Source organism: Ovis canadensis, chromosome 10, assembly GCF_042477335.2.
Source record: "Ovis canadensis isolate MfBH-ARS-UI-01 breed Bighorn chromosome 10, ARS-UI_OviCan_v2, whole genome shotgun sequence".
NCBI classification, from domain to species: domain Eukaryota; kingdom Metazoa; phylum Chordata; class Mammalia; order Artiodactyla; family Bovidae; genus Ovis; species Ovis canadensis.
In genome coordinates this window covers 50,904,162-50,925,294 of record NC_091254.1, presented here as the reverse complement: position 1 = coordinate 50,925,294, position 21,133 = coordinate 50,904,162, and positions in this window count along the sequence as shown.

Sequence of the window (21,133 nt, the reverse complement as noted above, 5' to 3'; positions counted from 1 at the left end):
TTACCCACAATCCCGAGTACTACAGATTCACTGAGCTGCTTCATAGTACTACAGATCCAATTTGTCTTTCCTAGAATTCTACAAGATTAAGTAATACAGCACATACCTTTTGTCCCTGGCTTCCTTTGCTCAGCACAATGTTTTCAGTTCCTCTACCTTACATTGCTTTTGCTGTGCAGATGTACCCTAAATTGTGTGTCCATGTACCTGTTGATGAACATTTGGGTTGTTTCCAGTTTGGGGCTCTTTTAAGTAAAGCTGCCATGAACATTCATGTACAAGTTTTTGCGTAAGCAAACACTCATTTCTGTTGACTAGATAACTAGAAGTGGAATTGCTAAGCAATATGTCTAACTTGCAAAAAGTTATGAAACTGTTTTCCAAAACAGTTATCTTATCTTACAATCCACTTGTAATGCACTTGGTGGGTCCATGTCTTGCTAAACAGGTGGCAATTTGAATCTTTAGTGATTTGTTTTGAACCTTTCAGCAAATTGATCCACTGCATTTAAGTTTTCAAAATTATTAAATTTTAATATCTATCATTTTTCTTTTTTCTTAACTAGTCTAGCTAGATTTATCCATTTTTATTAATATCAATTAAAAACAGTTTTATGTTTTATTTTCTATGTAGCTTGTCTGTTTTGTGTTTCAGATTTCTATTTCTGTTTTCACTATTCCCTCCCTACTTATTTTGGGTTTAACTTATTCATCTAGCACCTCAAATCGGAAGCTTAGAGAGTGATTTTAGACCTTCTTTTCTAATATACACATTTAAAGCTAAAAATTTCCAACTTCTATGCTGTACCCCCACAAATGATACATTGTGATTTTAATTTTAATTTTTATTTATTTCAAAGTATTTTTCTAATTTCCCTTGTGACTGCTTTTACCCATGGGTTATTTAGAAGTATGTCATTTACTTTCAAAATATTTGGGGGATTTTCCAAATTTCTATTATAGAATTCATAAATAATCTATCCAACAAATCATTGAACTCACTTATTAGTAGCCAAAGTTCATGAGCAGATTTTCTTAGATTTTCCCTATGGGTAAGTATTTCATAACAGCTTCTCTGGGGGCTCAGTGGTAAAGAATTCACCTCCAATACAGGAGACGTAGGTTTGATCCCTATTTTGGGCAGATACTGTGGAGAAGGAAATGGCAACCCACTCCAGTATTCTTGCCTGGGAAATCTCATGGACAGAGGAGGAGCCTGGTGGGCTATTGTCCATGGTATTGCAAGAGAATCAGACACAATTTAGCAACTAAACAACAACACACAAGTATTTCATATTACAGTATAAATGTTACACTGGCTAGAAACTCCAGTGCATGTTTAATTGTAGCAGTGATAACAGTGATGCTGTATATCTGATTCTTCTGAGAATCTTCTAAGATTTCACCATTCGTGTTTGAATGATGTTTGCTATAGGTTTTGAGGACTTACCCTTTAACAGATTAAAGAGTTTTTACGTGAGAAAAATTTGGATATTTTTGAGCGCATTTTTTACATCCTCTGATATAACACTGATTCTTTTTCTCTTTTAAGCACTGATTTTTTTCTCTTTTTAACACATTTTTTTCTTTTTGCCATAGTGATTACTTACACTGAGGCTTTTCTGCAATTGGATCACTTTTGTAACTTTATTGCTCATTTTTTGAAATACAATTCTGGATTCATTTTTTTTGTTGTTTTTGTTTGTTCATTATTGTATTTTTGATAGTGATTTTAATATACCTAAAATTCATTTGCATATATGGGTGAGGTGAGCAGAGGTGAGAATCTAAATACAAGAAGCTGTTTAATATAAAGCTTTTATGGTGACTTATAGCACAAGAGTGAGCCTGTGGCCCCCACTTCATGTGTCCATTGCTCCCTCCTGTCCTCGCTCCAGCGTGGGCCTCCTGCTCCTGACCTTCCAGCTGACCAAGGGCTCACACCTCCACAGGGCCCTTCCCTGGGGCTCCTCATAGCCAGAGCGGACCGCCAGACCTTCGGCCAGAAGCAGACCTCAGCCAGAACCAGACCGGCTTTTCAGCCCCGCCAGGCAGGGCTGCCCGCCTGGAAACAAACTCACTCAGCACAGTGGTCCCCATTACCTCCAGAAAATGCTCCCATAGGACGTAGGACTGGATGATCTGGGCACTGGGGGCCTGGGGAATTCCTCCAGGGTCAATGGCCCCCACCACGCCTACCCAGGCCTCAGGCACTGCTCTGGTGCGGCCCAGTCCATCTCCCATCCCTCCCATCCCTCCCATTTCCCTGCCTCCCAGCTGATCCAGGCACCTACCCCAAATCCCACACCCCACCCCATCCTCTGGGCCACATGTTGCCTCTGGGCCACAGATGGAGGTTTGCGTGGGGGTGGGAGTAAGCATGCCCACTAGCAAGTATCCTTTCCATAAAAGCAGCTATCTAGGAGTATTTTCAGTCACCTGTGGGAAGACTGCCTTGTCTGGTTTACAATCTTCTTCCTAAAGGTTGCCCAGAGAAGCAGGCCAGACGCTCACCTTGTTGGCTCCCTTTGGTCACTTGGTCATGCACATCTGTAGCGCCCATCACCCTGATAAGGTTGCACCCAAAATCCTGGTTATAATCCTTCCAACCACAATCATATCAAATGTTAACACGTGAGCAGCTATGGCCCAGGTGTGCACACTCCAGACAGCCAGCCCACAGCTGGGGGGATTGCGGGTGCGGGGTGTATAGGATTGCTTCGCACCATCTGAGTGTCCTCTCACCAGGAATAGGTTATGAACAGGATAACTTTCCTGTTTCTCACAACAGGAAAACAAAAATATCACTCTCAAAAGACCGTTTCTTGACCAGAAATATTTTAACTCACGCTTAGTTACTCAGTGAAAGGTAATATTAGGTAAAATGGAGCTCTGCTTATCTCTGCAAGAACATCTACTGCCTCCTATTATCATAAACACATTTTATTCGATGGGAGGGAAAGCAAGTCCAGTCTGGTCCACCTAAATGATAACCCTGGTTGAAATCCAGCTTGAGCTGGTCTGGAAAAGTGATCTCCTTAGAAAAAAACTCTCCAAGGACAAGACTCTGACCCTCCAGAGCAGGCAGGACTGTGGCCAATCCCAGGCCTTTACCAGGATGGGACCACAACTCTCAGCTGGTGTGTACCCTCCCAGAACCGATGCGTTCACTTACACTGTGTGTGTAGATCATCCTGCTAAGGGACAGTCCCAGCCTTCCTCAGATTCAGGTCCCAGCAAGGTGAACCGGCTTGCCATTTCCATTTCTCCACCCCCAGTAAATCCCTTCCCCACTGTCTACATCATCCATCTGGTCAGGCTAGACTACGTGGAAACAAGGAAACCCCAGTCAGCAGGACAACCAAGGATTCTCTGCATCAGGTCACAGCAGGCGTGGGCCCAGGGGCCTCCTAGGCAGCCCCTCCCCCACCGCCCCAGCTCCTCACATGGAGACACTAAGATGAAAGAAGGGGCCTGAGTTGAAGGCTCACACTGGCTGTTAACTACTCTCTCCAGAATGAGCTTGGGCTTTCCACTCAGCCCAGCAGCACTCATCACACAGCCCAGCAAGACTGGAAGGAGACGAGGAAGGCAAGGGATACAGGGAGGATGCTAGAAGCATACTGACCACCTCTGCTGGGGCCTGGTCCTGATAAACACAGGGCTGAGAGATGTGGAGACAGCAGGACTCCATCAAAAGGGAAAGAGCCTCAAGAAGCTGCTCGGGAGATGCGCTCCCAAGTGTGAGCCTGGAGTGGGTCCTCTGACCAAAAATCTCTCTCCCACATGATGTAAGAACTGTGACCACCTCACTCTGCCTAAAACCCCTCCGATGGACAGAGGCTTAGCTGAGTTTCTTTTTGAAGTCTCAGCAACTTTGAGAAATCTAAGTTGCGTTCTCTCTCACAAAATTAATTCGAAAAGGTTTTCCCCACAAGCACCACCTGTGGCTCAGATGGTAAAGAATCTGCCTGCAATGTGGGAGACCCAGGTTTGATCCCTGGGTCAGGAAGATCCCTTGGAGAAGGAAATAAGAATTCACTCCAGTATTCTTGCCTGGAGAATTCCATGGATAGAGGACCCTGGTGGGCTACAATCCATGGGGTTGCAAAGAGTCAGACACAGCTGAGCAACTAATGTTTTCACTTTCACAAGCCGTAACTGGGATCAGTGAGAGAAGAGGCAATTTGTTGGGAAATATGAAGAGGTCATTTTGGACCAGGGATTATGAGAAAGCAGGCAGGGGGCCAGATGCCTGCTGCCCAGAGGCATGTGGGGAAGCAGGGAGGAAGAACCCAGAGTGGGGAAAGGCAGGACCCAGATTTCCACATCTGAACTTCGGGGCCTCCTGCTGCTGCTCCTTCGCCTCTCACCCCCTCCCTCCTACCTCATCCTCCTCCTGGAGCAGATTTCAAACCGGCTCCACAGGAAGACGTGAATCCCTTTGAGAAACATGGCAGAGCTAATCATTAGACTGTCCTTATATTTTTAATTACTTTGTACATTTTATAGAATTTTATAGTCTTGCCTGGGGATCCAAACAACAATCTTAACTGTTTTTAGAGAAAATAATGATCTTCCCAGGTGGCGCTAGTGGTAAAGACTCTGCCTGCCAATTCAGGAGATGCAAGAGACGAGGGTTCGATCCCTGGGTTGATAAGATCCCTTGGAGAAGGAAATGGCAACCCACTCCAGTATTCTTGCCTGGAAATTTCCTAGGACAGAGGAGCCTGGCGAATTACAGTCCGCAGGGTCACAAAGAATCAGACTCGACTGAGCACACACACACACACACAAAGTTCCAAACACCTGGATTATTTTTCTATTTAATTTTTTTCTTCCAGTTTAATTGAGATATAGTTGATACACAGCACTGTGTAAGTTTAAAGTGCACTGCATAATGATCTGACATATACATCATGAGATGATGACCACAAAAGTTAGTGAACATCCATCATCTTATGTAGAAACAAAAAGAAATAGAGAACAAAAATGTTTTCCTTGTGTGGATTACATTTTTTACATGAGATGTATTGCTTGTTTTCTGATTATAAAAGTAATACATATAATAATAATAAATGTGAAAATACAAAGAAGAGAATTGAGATCATTGGTAGTTTCACTATAGAAACACACCCCATGCAGTCAGTGAGGCATCACACACTGCCAGCCATAAGCCAGAACTCACACTTTGGCCTTCCCAGCTACAGAACTGGAACTCATTTCATCTATTGCTGTCAGATGTGGCCACATAACTAAATTCCTAGCTAATGAGCAAGAATGGAAGCTGCATGTGCCACTTCTGGGCCCGGCCCATAGAAAGCTCCCACTTTGCACTTGAACTCAGTGTGCCCTTCCTTTCCTGCTGCTGCAATCAAGATGGTCTCTAAGGCAACCATCTTGGAGGGGCCCCTGCCAAGCTGCACGTCACCCAGCAAGGCTAAGTAACCTCCGGTAATCTCCGGTAGTACAGTCTCAACTCTGTCCTACAGCTCACCCGCCCCACTGATGTACCTAACGGCTCTCTAGATCTGTCTGCTGCTGCTGCTGCTAAATCGCCTCAGTCGTGTCCGACTCTGTCTAGTAACCTATATAGTCTACCACAGGCCTAGCATAACAACAGGCCCTCAGCAAGCATTCTTGTTTGATCACTGATCAACTGATCAGCTGAATACATAGATTCTCAATGAAACGACTTCTGAAGAATCCCCTTCTTTCTACAGCTGCAAACCTTTTCAAACTGGAGTTGTGAGGCCTTGCTATCCAACAGCCCCATTGCCAGCCTGGCTGGGAAGCCTCTGATTGGCCAAGCAGTTCTCCACTTCTTTGTTTTCCCCACCAGGAAGCATGACTTTAAACCTTTCAGAATGGTGGGCTCCAGCAAGGAAAGAGTTTAATGCTTATTTTATAAATCTGGAGTGTCCGGGGGAATGCCATATCATCACATCTAAATTCTAACAAGAATCTGCCAGCAGGAGTTGTGTACAACATGCATGTATGGGTGGGTCAATCTGTACACAATTTTCCCTGCTAAAGCACATGTTGGTTCCAGGCATGCAGACAGGTGTCTTATAGAACACAGACGATAAAGTAAATGTCTCCCACCAGTAAAGACAATAAGCAATGGAAAAGCGAAATTAGAGGACTAGAAGAGCAAGAAAATATAAGAAGGAAAATGCTTAAACTGAAAAAATAAAGATGAACAAATGTACGTTAAAGAATAATTTTTAAATGATAGTATTAAAAAAAAAAAAGAAAGAAAGAAAGAAAGAAAGAAATAAAGCCTAAGATCCAGGTAAAAGCCCTGAGATTTTCCAGCTTTCCTGTGGCTACTGCCTGGGTGAGGCTGGTTGGAGCCTGGATCAGGTGAGCAGGGGCAGGTCTTTCCACAGTTGCTGGATTTAATGGGCATCTCAAGACCCTTTCCCCCACTTTATCTGCCATGAACATACCTCAGTGTGGAATTATGCTAACTATTGTGGAATTGCCTCTCAAGACCAGTTTAACAGCTTGTTTGAGCCAGAGGGATGTAGGGCTGACATTCATGGAAACAGACTTGGCCCAGGATCCCCAGTTCTGCAGTGTTACACCTTGTGCCACTCAACAGATGTAAAGGGAACCTTCCAAGAGGACTGATAACCTGGTCTCCTGTATTGCAGGCAGATTCTTTACCATCCAAGCTACCAGGGAAGCCCCATTGCCAACGTACCTGCCTCTATATGTGTCTGTGTGGCAGCTCAGCATTCCAAAGTCTTTCCAGAAGCCCACATCAGGGTATGGCCCCTTAGGATAAGCACTGTGCCCACCAGACCCTGAGCACAGAAACGGGCCTGCTCCTACCCTCTCCCCACTCTGTGTGTTTCCATGTTGTTCCGTGCCCTCAATAAAACTAGCAAGTAAGCAAGGTTTATCTCGCCCATTCTCCCTACATCTGTGCCTCATAACCTCACCTGCACCATCCTGTCTCGGTCTTGCCTTTAGCTGACCGGATTCTCTCTAAAATGACCAGCTAGTTGATGCTGAAGGGTATGTATATTTCAAGTAAGGCTCTTAGACATCAAGCGCCTTCAAGATCCACGAGGAGGAAACTATCAGGATAGAATTTCAAGCACTTTTTATATATTGGAGCAATACAGGGACCTGCAGATCCTTCCCAAACCACACCCCATGGATTCTAATAATTCACTGAATGTTTTAGATGGTCTGTGCCCCAGGACATGAGTCTCCAGAGCCAACATGCTTTCTTAACCCCCATCATCTGGCCAGTCTCGCTGTAGAAGTGATAGCCATGCGGTAACCCTGGAGTACAAGCTGTTGACACCTCTTCCCCAGTTGACGAGAGGGTGTGTGTAACACAGCTCTGAAAGCCTCATGCATGCTCAATGAAACCATAAAGAGCTGGAACTCAGAAAATTCAAGCGATTTTTATCATGGCTTCCACTTCCTCCCACCCTGATCAGCCGTTCCCGGAGCTATGCCAGCAGAGCACAATGAACAGATCTGTGCTGCCCACCCCTCATCCCCAGGTTCTGAGCCCTCTTACTGCCACAGGATGTTCCATCACACAAGGAGCAGCAACAATCAAAGAGGAAAAGCAGGAGAAGCTGAGAGCTGGTGGTAGGTGCACAGCACAGCCAGCCTTCAGGACCATGAGTCCACCCTCCAGGTACAAGCTCTTACAGAACACAAAACATTCCATCATTGTCTCATCTGATCCTCAGGCATCCTGTGGAGGCAGGTGCTACTCCAGGAGGAAACTAGATGAGTCACACAGTTGCTATCTGACAGCAGAACATAGACTTTCCAGTTTCTTCTCCAGTGTTCTTTTCACTCTATTGCACTATCCCCTGGGCAAATACCTCTGACTCTAGACAACTATTTCCCCCCAGTGAATAAGTATAAAGATGCCTATTAAGAAGGTGACTGTTAGCTCCAAACTCTAGCCAGAGAAAGGCCATGGGCCCAGAAGCTCGGTGGAAAGGAGCCACCTCTTCTCCCTTGTCGCCTGCCTCTTGGGACTATTAGCGTGGGTTGCCATTTCCTCCTTCAGGGGATCTTCCCAACCCAGGGATCAAACCTGCATCTCCTGCATTGGTAGGCAAATTCTTTACCACTGAGCCACCTGGGAAGTCCAATGGAATACTCAGTTCAGTTCAGTTGCTCAGTCATGTCTGACTCTTTGCAACTCCGTGAACCACAGCACATAAGGTCTCCCTGTCCATCACCAACTGCCAGAGTCCACCCAAACCCATGTCCATTGAGTCACTGATGCCATCTAACCATCTCATCCTCTGTCGTCCCCTTCTTCTCCTGCCCTCAATCTTTTCCAACATCAGGGTCTTTTCAAATGAGTCAGCTCCTCGAATCAGGTGGCAAAATATTGGAGCTTCAGCTTCAACATCAGTCCTTCCAATGAACACCCAGGACTGATCTCCTTTAGGATGGACTGGTTGGATCATCTTGCAGTCCAAGGGACTCTCAAGAGTATTCTCCAACAACACAGTTCAAATGGAATACTACTCAGCCATAAAAAAGAAGAAAATCTGGCCATTTGCATCAACATGGATGGACCTCAAAGATATTATGCCAAGTGAAACAAGTCAGAGAAAGACAACTACTGTATGATCTCACTTATAGGTGGAAGCTAAAATGTCTGAACTCATAGAAACAGAAAAGAGGTTGGTGGGTGCCAGAGTCAGATCTGGGTGGGGATGGGAGAAATGGATGAAAGGGTTCAAAATGCATAAATATCCAGTTACACAGTAAATAAGTCATGTGGATGTGATGTATAGTGTGATGACTATAGTTGATAATACTGCACTGTGTGTTTGAGAGCTGCTTAAAAAGTAGATCTTAAAATTTCTCATCACACAAACACAAAAATGTTTATGTTGGATGGTGGATATTAAGCAGACATGTCACAGTATACACAAATATCGAATCACTATGCTATATCTGAAACTAATATAATGCTATGTGTGTGTGCATGCATACATGCTAAGCCACTTCAGTCATCTCCAACTCTTTTCGATCCCATGGACTGTAGCCGGCCAGGCTCCTCTGTCCATGGGATTCTCCAGGCAAGAATGCTGGAGTGGGTTGCCATGCCCTCTTCCAGGGGATCTTCCTGACCCAGGGATTGAACCTGCATTTCTTAGATCTTCTGAGGTTCTTTACCACTAGCACCACCTAGGAAGACCTGTTGTTTATTCTGACCATTTTTAAATAGAGTATTTTGAGTCACCAATCATGTATTTAATTGATTAATGTAAATATTAACAATTTCTAAACAACAGAACATAATACATAAATTCAGATAAAATCTGATATCTAAGTGGGTGCTTCCAAAGATTGCATATGCAGGTCTTTGAGGAAAACTTAGTTTCTTAATAAAGTCATCTCTAAAAGTATTTTCTCACTAATTGCCCACTATTTTCTATTATAAACAGTGAGGAGTAGGAGGAATAATATGCTAATCTGAAAATGTTTTCTCTAAGACTACTAAAAAGCGTGTCATGGAAATCAAACAATTGAACCAATGATTCTAGTCTCCCCTTCACAGTTTGAGTTTTCCACTCAGTAGCCATACTGGTGGCTTGCCTTCCTTCTGCAACTGCAGATTTCCCATGATGCCCAGCTCTACATCCACTGCTTCCATCTATGTGGCTTTACCCGCCTCCATTACTTGATAAGGTGGGTAGTACTCTTGAGCCTCACAGCCTAACACAGAGCACTATAATTTTGAGGGTGGAGAATACATAAAATGAATTATTCCCCTGCTTTGTTAGGCATAGAATGTTGTGTGTTGTGTTTACTTTAAAAGAGATTTATTCACACTGCACATGACACCCCAAAATATCATACAAAGGTCCTTATCAAATTTATAAGGCTTTCCTTATATAGCCAGGGTCATCATAAAATGTTTTTGTGAAGTGAGGATATGAGGACATTTCCTATCTGGTCAATGCTGTTTCCAGTCTCCACCAGGCTTTCAGAAAAAGATAATTTTCTACGCTAGCACAAAAATGGATGCTCCTCATTAGAAACAATGATTTGTGCATCAGCGATTGATGCTACCAAAATGACAAGTTAAGAACCATGGATTTTCCTTTGTTACATTTTAGTGAATTGGTCAAATAGATAGTTTAACTTAAAGGATTATCCCACTAATTCCAAGAGATAAGAAAAGAATGGTACAGAGTCAAACATTTTCATATACTTGCTAAAATAATGGAAAAACCCATGCTCACCATAAAACTAAATTCTCCTTTCTTAAAAAAAATTTTTTTTATTTTATTTGGTTGTATTGGCTCTTAGTTACAGCATGTGGGATCTAGTTCCTTGACCAGGGATCAAACCCAAGGCCCCCTCCATTGGGAACACGGAGTCTTAGCCACTGGACTACCAGGGAAATCCCTAAATTCTCAGTCCAGTTCAGTCACTCAGTCATGTCCGACTCTTTGCAACCCCATGAATCGCAGCACGCCAAGCCTCTCTGTACATCACCAACTCCCAGAGTTCACCCAAACTCACGTCCATCGAGTTGGTGATGCCATCCAGCCATCTCATCCTTGGTCGTCCCCTTCTCCTCCTGCCCCCAATTCCTCCCAGCATCAGAGTCTTTTCCAGAGTCAACTCTTCGCATGAGGTGGCCAAAGTACTGGAGGTTCAGCTTTAGCATCATTCCTTCCAAAGAACACCCAGGGCTGATCTCCTTTAGAATGGACTGGCTGGATTTCCTTGCAGTCCAAAGGACTCTCAGGAGTCTTCTCCAACACCACAGTTCAAAAGCATCAACTCTTCGGCGCTCAGCTTTCTTCACAGTGCAGCTCTCACATCCATACATGACCACTGGAAAAACCACAGCCTTGACTAGATGGACCTTGGTTGGCAAAGTAATGTCTCTGCTTTTCAGTATCTAGGTTGGTCATAACTTTCCTTCCAAGGAGTAAGCGTCTTTTAATCTCATGGCTGCAATCACCATCTGCAGTGATTTTGGAGCCCCCCAAAATAAAGTCTGACACTGTTTCCACTGTTTCCCTATCTATTTCCCATGAAGTGATGGGGCCAGATGCCATGGTCTTCATTTTCTGAATGTTGAGCTTTAAGCCAACTTTTTCACTCTCCTCTTTCACTTTCATCAAGAGGCTCTTTAGCTCCTCTTCACGTTCTGCCATAAGGGTGGTGTCATCTGCATATCTGAGGTTATTGATATTTCTCCCGGCAATCTTGATTCCAGCTTGTGCTCCTTCCAGCCCAGCGTTTCTCATGATGTACTCTGCATAGAAGTTAAATAAGCAGCATGACAATAAAAACAGCCTTGACGTACTCCTTTTCCCGTTGGGAACCAGTCTGTTGTTCCATGTCCAGTTCTAACTGTTGCTTCCTGACCTGCATATAGGTTTCTCAAGAGGCAGGTCATGTGGTCTGGTATTCCCATCTCTTTCAGAATTTTCCACACTTTATTGGGATCCACACAGTCAAAGGCTTTGGCATAGTCAATAAAGCAGAAATAGATATTTTTCTGGAACTCTCTTGCTTTTTCCATGATCCAATGGATGTTGGCAAGTTGATCTCTGGTTCCTCTGCCTTTTCTAAAACCAGCTTGAACATCAGGAAGTTCACGGTTCACGTATTGCTGAAGCCTGGCTTGGAGAATTTTGAGCATTACTGTACTAGCATGTGAGATGAGTGCAATTGTGCGGTACTTTGAGCATTCTTTGGCATTGCCTTTCTTTGGGATTTGGAAGAGGTAACTGCAGTCAATATTCGGTTGACTTTAGGCAAAGGCGGTTGGCCTGGGTCATCTGAGTGGGCTCCATGCAAGTAGACTGAAGGCCTTACAGCTGCTCTTGTGGACACCAACCCACCCCTTGATGGCCTTCAGACTTGCCCTACCAGCCACCACACATTGTGAGCCAGTTCTCTTCCTCATCTGTCTCCTACCGGCTTTGTTCCTCTGGTTGAATTTGGGAGCTGCCAGAAGTACTTTCAAGATGGCAGATGGAAACACGGGGAACCCAGAGCCAGTGAGTGATGAGGCCGATCCAGACCTGCAACCTGGAGTTATCTCTGCTATGCAGCCTCGGCTTCATTTTTATGACTTGGGGCAAAAGGGATGGGAGGCCTCATTGAACCTTCTTTGTACAGTTCCGTATGAAGTTTTACGAGAGCTGGTAGAACCACCTTTGAAATGCTAGAAACTATGTGTCCAGCCCCCTCCCTGCTCCTCGCTCAGAGGAAAACACAGGCTCTTGAGGGGTTGCTCAGAGGTGATGTTTCACTGCTGCTTACCTCAAAAGCAGGCAGATGCCCTGCGGGATCCAGGCCTGATGGCCAGTGTCCCAAAGAAAGTGGGATCTTGGAGAACCTCTGGATAATTTTTAAATAATTCTTGAGTTTTATAACTTGGTGATTAGCATGATCATCCCTCCTTTAAACATAAAGGAGAATTTAGGGATTTCCTGAGAATTTACAATTCTCACAATTGCACTCATCTCACGTGCTAGTAAAGTAATGCTCAAAATTCTCCAAGCCAGGCTTCAGCAATACGTGAACCGTGAACTTCCTGATGTTCAAGCTGGTTTTAGAAAAGGCAGAGGAACCAGAGATCAACTTGCCAACATCCATTGGATCATGGAAAAAGCAAGAGAGTTCCAGAAAAATATCTATTTCTGCTTTATTGACTATGCCAAAGCCTTTGACTGTGTGGATCCCAATAAAGTGTGGAAAATTCTGAAAGAGATGGGAATACCAGACCACATGACCTGCCTCTTGAGAAACCTATATGCAGGTCAGGAAGCAACAGTTAGAACTGGACATGGAACAACAGACTGGTTCCCAACGGGAAAAGGAGTACGTCAAGGCTGTTTTTATTGTCATGCTGCTTATTTAACTTCTATGCAGAGTACATCATGAGAAACGCTGGGCTGGAAGGAGCACAAGCTGGAATCAAGATTGCCGGGAGAAATATCAATAACCTCAGATATGCAGATGACACCACCCTTATGGCAGAACGTGAAGAGGAGCTAAAGAGCCTCTTGATGAAAGTGAAAGAGGAGAGTGAAAAAGTTGGCTTAAAGCTCAACATTCAGAAAATGAAGACCATGGCATCTGGCCCCATCACTTCATGGGAAATAGATAGGGAAACAGTGGAAACAGTGTCAGACTTTATTTTGGGGGGCTCCAAAATCACTGCAGATGGTGATTGCAGCCATGAGATTAAAAGACGCTTACTCCTTGGAAGGAAAGTTATGACCAACCTAGATACTGAAAAGCAGAGACATTACTTTGCCAACCAAGGTCCATCTAGTCAAGGCTGTGGTTTTTCCAGTGGTCATGTATGGATGTGAGAGCTGCACTGTGAAGAAAGCTGAGCGCCGAAGAGTTGATGCTTTTGAACTGTGGTGTTGGAGAAGACTCCTGAGAGTCCTTTGGACTGCAAGGAAATCCAGCCAGTCCATTCTAAAGGAGATCAGCCCTGGGTGTTCTTTGGAAGGAATGATGCTAAAGCTGAACCTCCAGTACTTTGGCCACCTCATGCGAAGAGTTGACTCTGGAAAAGACTCTGATGCTGGGAGGAATTGGGGGCAGGAGGAGAAGGGGACGACCAAGGATGAGATGGCTGGATGGCATCACCAACTCGATGGACGTGAGTTTGGGTGAACTCTGGGAGTTGGTGATGTACAGAGAGGCTTGGCGTGCTGCGATTCATGGGGTTGCAAAGAGTCGGACACGACTGAGCGACTGAATTGAACTGAACTGAACTGAATCTCTTCCAAATACCTCACAACTGTACCTGGAAGAGCGTCAGATTGAATAACCAGGGACTTCAGCATTGCCAGGTGGACACATCAAACAGACTCTAGCCCCAGACATGTGAAACGATGACCCCTCCAACTTCACGTACTCAGGAGGTTTCCAATTTGCAAAAAGAGAGGGTGAAAAGAACCCCATGAATATCACATTCTAAACTACGAACCTCATTTAAATTCTCTCATATTTGCTAATGTGAAGTGAAAATCGCTCAGTCGTGTCCGACTCTGCGATCCCATGGGCTATACAGTCCATGGGATTCTCTAGGCCAGAATACTCAAGTGGGTAGCCTTTCCCTTCTCCAGGGGATCTTCCCAACCCTGGGATGGAATCCAGGTCTCCTGCATTGCAGGCAGATTCTTTACCAGCTAAGCCACAAGGGAAGCCCAAGAATACTAGAGTTGGGTAGCCTATCTCTTCTCCAGCAGATCTTCCCGACCCAGGAATTGACTGGGGTCTCCTGCATTGCAGGTGGATTCTTTACTAACTGAGCTATCAGGGAAGCCCATTTGCTAATGTACATACATGTAATTCCATATAATTGCATTATTATTACAACAATGGTAATCATTTACACATAGCCTATTTTCTGCTATTTTCATCTAACTTTATTTAAGCATGTCCTTATACTGATATTTTCTACATGATGGCCATATTTTCCAATTAATTCATAACATTCATTCATGTTACTATATTATACTTTTAAGTCATAGCTCCTTTTCTGACATCCGTGTAGTTCCAAATGTTTACCATTTAGAAATCACCACTGTGGATATTTTTACGCAAATAGTTTTCTAAATGTTTAGACAAAAGCATTAGTTACTTCTTCATTTCCTCCAACTCATCAAGCCCACTGCAGATGTTGCACTAATACCTGCTCACACAGCACCAGTGGAGGCGAAGTGAGGGTTCTCACTTCAGCTGCCACACTGGCCTGTAGGACCAGGTCCCAAAAGAGCTCTGAGGGCAGCTGGATCTGTGGAGAAGTCTGCAGGCTTGAAGGAAGGAAGAGGGATCTTCCCAACCTAGGGATAGAACCCACATCTCTTATGCTTCCTGCATTGGCAGGCGGGTTCTTTGATAGCAGTGCCACCTAGAAAGCCATCAGTAGTTTTTCCCCATATACCCCTTTCTGAGAGGCAGCCTGTCATACACATCTCCTTTAGGCTGTGGACAAATAACCAAAAACAGCCTCTGACACTGGGTTTCTTCTCCAGGTGCTAGAAGCTCTCTGTGAGGTTTCCTAGGCTGATGAGCTTAAGGAGTTTGCATTAGCTCAGGATTCCCCAAAGACACAGAACAAAAAGGATGTTTAAATAGAGATGGCTTGTAAGGAATTTGCTCACACAATTAGAGGGGCTGACAGATTCAAAGTCCACAGGGAAGGCTGGCAGGGTGAAGACCCAGGGAGGAGCTGAGATTTCAGCTGGAGTAGTCCAAAGGCATCTGGAGGAAGAATTCCCTCTTCATAGAGGGACCTCCATCTGTTCACTTTTAGGACCTTCAACTGATTGGACGAGGCCCACCACATTATGGGAGTAACCTATTTTACTTGAAGTCTATTGATTTAACAGGCAATCACATCTTTGGTGGGGGGGAGGGTGTTTCCCAGGGGGCACTAGTGGTAAAGAACCCATCTGCCAATGAGGAAATGTAGGAGAAGTGGGTTCAAGCCCTGGGTTGGGAAGATCTCCTGGAGAAGGGCACGGCAATCCACACCAGTATTCTTGCCTGGAGAATCCCATGGACAGAGAAGCCTGGTGAGCTACAGTCTGTGGGGTCACAAAGAGTCAGACACAACTGAAGCGACTTAGCACACATGCACATCTTTTTTTTGCCAAGAAGCATGCAGGATCTTAGTTCTCCGACCAGGGATCAAATCCATGCCCCCTATATTGGGAACTGGGAGTCTTAACCACTGGACCACCAGGGAAATGCCAAAGTTTGCTTGACTGCTTCTTTGCAGTAATTATTATCTGAGTTTTGTCTCCTTTCTTTTACTGTAGTTGTGTGGGGGTTTTTTTCTGGTTTATTTGAGGGTTGTGTTTTACCAAGTTGTCCTTTGCTCTGTCAGAAATGAACTATTGGCACGAAGCAGCCAGCCCTGCGGGTGTTCTGTAAATTGTTGATGCCTGGGTGACTGAAAGTGGCCTGCTGGTAGGTGATGTCTCACCTGGGATGCTGTGTCCAGATGTGGTTGTGGGATGTGCGCCCTCTGCTGGCTGCCTCTAGAATTGAACGTTGATCTTGAGACCGTCCGAATTCCCTGAAATTCGAGAACATGAACTCTGCACAGTGGTAAGAATTTTCTGGCTAAAGTGATATTTTAATTGAAAAAAAAAAACAAAAACTACTTCCATGCTTATTCAAGTTGACCATCTTAAGAGAAACACGGTTTATATGGGCTCTTGTGGTGGGGGAGGGGGACTGGTGGAGAAGGACATCGCAACCCACTCCAGTATTCTTGCCTAGAGAATCCTGTGGACAGAGGAGGCTGTTTGGCTGCTGTCCATGGGATCGCACAGAGTCGGACACGACTGAAGCAACTTAGCATGCATGCGTGCCTTGGAGAAGGAAATGGCAACCCACTCCAGTATTCTTGCCTGGAGAATCCCAGGGATGGAGGAGCCTGGTGAGCTGCCATCTGTGGGGTCGCACAGAGTCAGACACGAGTGAAGTGACTTAGCAGCAACAGCAGCAGGGGGGACTGGCATGGCAAAAAGAGAAAGTCTGAACATTTTATTTTCATGTTTAGGGGAGCAGTGGAAGATGGGGAGCACTGAGGCCAGGGTCCCTGGAAGTGCTGACGAGCAGTAAAGTGCCACATGGCACAGAGAGGTTGCCAACGTCCACAAATGACATCTGGTTAAATTTGCACTTAAGCTCAACAATGAATAATTTCAGTATAAGTATGTCGTCTGTGGTGTTTTGTTGTTGTTGTGTTAGTTGCTCGGTCATGTCTGACTCTTTGTGACTGTAGCCCGCCAGGTTCCTCTGTCCATGGGATTTCTCAGACAAGAATACTGGAGTGGGTTGCCATTTCCCTCTCCATGGGATCTTTCTGATCCAGGGATCTAATCCTGGTCTCCTGTATTGCAGGCAGTTTCTTTATCACTGTGCCACCTGAGAAGCCCTGTAATATTTGAGACATACTAAATTTTTTTAAAAAGTATTCATTGCTTAACTGAAAAGCAGCTCTGAAGGGAGCTTACATTTTATCTAGCAACCCCAAGAAGAAGGAAAGAGAGACTAAGATGAGAAGAAAGGCCCACCCACAGTCTAAGAAGGCTGGAAGCTGGTGGCAGCGGAGTCATCAGACCAGAGAGACAGTGAGCCCCAGAGAGCCGGCTCCCCTGCTGACATGCTGGTGGCTGGTCCATCCACACAATATGAGCTTTGGCAGCCCGTGGCCTTCTCTCCTCAGGGGACACCAGTAGCCACAGTAGGAGCCGAGCAAACGAGCCATGTTCCTCCTGCCTCCTCACTTATCCCAGGGCCCAGAGGCCCAGAAGCCCTTCACCCCACAACTCTAACCCCTCCGGCCCCCTGCATGACAACTTCAGAACCTCAGCTGCCCACTCGCCTGTTTGGAGAACTTCCCAGAAGAACCTGCAGCCAAGCAGCTGCCAGTTTCCTCCCGCTCATCCCCAGAAAGCAGTTTCTTAGCCTCTTTACTTGCTTTTCTTCCCTCAGGCTTGTGTACAGAACATCCAGTGTCTGGCATCTCAGTGAACTCTGCACTGTGTTGTAGATGGCCCACTCCTTTGCACCCTTCTAGATCCTCAAGAGTTAAGTTGGGCCCTGTTGTGAATGAAACTAGGGATGTGAGCTGTGTTCCTTCTTTCTCTCTCTCTCTTTTTTCCCCCATCTGCTTCTAGAGTAAATTTTTGGAATTTCGAAGCGCTGATCTCAGGATAGATAGGTTCATAGAGTTATACCAGCTTACCTCATGCTGACTTAAGACACTAGGTTATCACAGACAAGTATTTAATGTACATCAGAGAGAACAAGAGACACCAAGATAACAAAGCAGCTGTTCTCTGTGCCTGACTTATATGGACAGTGACTCCATAAGGACCAGGTTGTTCTTCTCATCCCAAGACCTGGCATCTCACAGGGACAGATCAGGGAGGAAAACTGGGGGAGATGAACACAGTTCTCTTAACAGCACTAGGAATAGGTCATACTCTCTTTAAATTAACTTAAGTCTTTGTAAAGGATGACATCCCCTCATCACATTATGAGATCAAAGCTGATCTTTGTGGGTGAGATGGACCACATCTCTTACAATATTAATTCCATGGCTTCCCTTCCCTATAGCTCTGGGAACAGCTCGGTTTAGGCTGGAAACAGGATAAATGTATATTTGTTGGGGGCACCCAGAGGGGAGACCCTAGAAACTCCTCTAACTTAGATGAAATCACCATCGTCTGCTCTTCCTTCTCTTGTTTCATTTCAAAGACTTGAGATAGAACAAATAAATTGTACCTGAATGAACAGCTGCTTGCAGCTTAGACAGGCTCAGGCCCCTCCTTGTCAGGAGGCTGATGGGAACGTACAGTGAAGCCTGCAAGCCTGGCCCCGCTCTGGGCAGGGAGCCCTCCACTTTTGCTGCAGAATCTCTCACTGTCACGGTCTCCAACGCTTGAGGATGGAGCCCACTCTGACAGCCCGCTCCCCTGCTACTCCCTGAAAGGATATGCTCCCCTTGGAACCCCTGCCCTCATTCAGGTCAGGTGACCCAGCCTTGACAGGGCGCTTGCACTGGACCCACTTCAGGAAGCGCCTGTCATCCCATCACACCGTTCATGCCTTCCTCGGCTGTTCTGGAAGTGGCTTATGCCCATCGACTCAGTGCTGGTCCTCGTCAGCCTTTGACTGTCTGCTGTGGATACTCTTACCTGAGCTGCTGTATCTTCCACCAGGTGGAAAGCTGTTTCAGAGGAAGGGCCTGGTGTGATGCTGACATGCATAGTACAAACCTCCAATAAGTATTTCAGGACTAAATACTGAGTGTCTGCATTCGGCTCCCTAACTCTGAAGAATGTGGGAGCTAGTGGCCAACAGAGCATCACTTCACTCATCAGAAGAGGCAAATTCCAGCAAAGTTAACCCAGCATATTTGTATGAATGACATCCTTCATGTCATACATATTATGTGTCATACGTTATACATGTGTATATGTTATAACTTCCATGACAAAGATGAAGACTCAAGCGGCAAAAACCTGTGTTCCCCCTAAAATTAAAATACAAAAATCAAAGACTTCAGAAATGAAATTAATATTTTCCAACCACTTATTAAAAGGAAAACGGTAATTTTCTGAAAAAGGATCTTACTACCAAGAATTAGTCACAGAACAAAGGCCATAGTGCTCTCACATCTAGGGGTGCATATCCAGGAGGAGAAAGGCGGGTGTGGCTGCTGAGGCCACCTAAGCCCCAGACCCTCTCCCAGGGCACCGTGCCCACCTGGCCCTGGGCACCACAGGCAGGGCCATTACCACATCACAGGCGCTGACTTCTGGAAGCCAGTTTCCTTCCTGCAGGATGTTCATACGCCCATAAAAATGAAGAAATGAGGAAACAGTGCTGCAGCAGGCCTGACCAAAGTTCTGTTTGTTTTTGTTTTTTAATTCTGACTCCAGGCGGCCCTCGCGGGTGGGGAAACGCTGCCCGGACACAATCTTGCAGGATGGGCAGGTGTGTGGAGCTGCCACACCATGGGAGAGGGCGGCGGGTGTGAGGCCAGAAGGGAACCGCCTCTTCCTCTACCTCGGAGCCAGAAGGCAATGTCCTCTCCCACCCCAAACTGCAGCAGGAGGGGCCTCTCAGGGACCAGGAGGAGTAACCAACACATTCAGACCCACCTGATTCTCTCCCATCTTCAATGGAGGTTGCTAAGGGAGAGAAAAAACCTGGAAAACTAACTCAAAGTAATAAAATCTCCCCATCTTCAAAATCCTGAAGCACGTAGAGCTTAGATCCTTTAATGCTAAATTCTGTCTTGGCTCATTTACAATTATTTACAATTTGTTAATTTTGTGTCTTCAACTCAAGTTTAATTTCCCCCAGGGCAGAGAATAACATAATTTTAGTACCATTTCTCCCCTATGTCTAGTGCAGTCTCAAATATGTTGTGTATTACTGGACTAAAATGAGCCAGGAATAGTTACATGTATCACGGTAGCATGTCCCAGTATGTAATATCTGTCACTCAGATCAGTCCACGAGGAGATGCAACATGTATGGGCTTCTTTTCAAGGACAGGAGACCACTGCTTCACTAGAAGCTGCTACTGCAGTCCAGGGCTGAGAATGTGTCCCACTTTGGACCTTGAGCTTTCTGGCCAGCCCAAGAGAGGTCACCAGAACTGGGTGGAGGTCAAGGTTGATAGCCCCTGGGATCTGAGAGTGGTGAGTCTGTGTCTCTAGCAAGTGAGGACTGCTGTAGGTGCCTGCATCACACGGCCTGGAGGCCACTCTCCTCCAGGAGCAGAGGGACATGGAGCAGGAGTTAGGGTATTAGGGTGGGCATGCACGGAGTTGCAGAGGTCATACCCAGGCATCAGAGGCTGCCACGGGGGCAGAGCAGCAGTAGCCAGATCTGTGCAGGACAGTGTTCTCTGCCATCCAGTTGGTGGCAACTGAGAATCTTTCAAACTTGACACTGGCAAGACTAACGCCATCTTCTCAGAGGGGTTTGCACCAACTTACTCATTTTTGACCGCGGCACCCCCTCTCCCCACCTCCTTCTCTCCTGACCCCCTAAGTGAGTCAGTGTGAATCAGGCTTGCTCCTGAAACTTGAACTCCAGGGTTGAGCCCAGGGGCCTCTCTCTGAGTGTCCTGATTCTCTACTCCAGGGCTCCAGAAGCACAGAGCAGCAGCAGCCACTCTGCGCCTGCAGACTCCTCCCCTTGGCTTCCTGGCAGAGTGCAAGCAAGTTTCATACTGAGTCTGTATCTCCTCACACAGACTCCACAGAAACATACAGCTGCTGGAGGTGGAACGCTAAGGAACCTGTGATATGTATCTGTAACTAGATGTTGCCGGAGTCTTCCTGTCCCTGAGGACTTAGTTATGACTCATTGCCGTTGCCCCCGCTCCACAGGGGTAGGGGGTGGAGACTTGAGTTCCAACTCGCCCTTTTGGAAAGAAAAGCAGGGAGGAAGGGAAGGGAGGGAGAGGGAGAAATAACGGCGGCTGTGGGCAGCCCTCTTTCGGGAGGGAGAGGTCTTCACCCCCATCGGTGGAGGGTGGGTGCTGATCCCCGGCCCAGCGTGCCACTAAGGCACCTCGTTCAACCCTCGAGCCTCA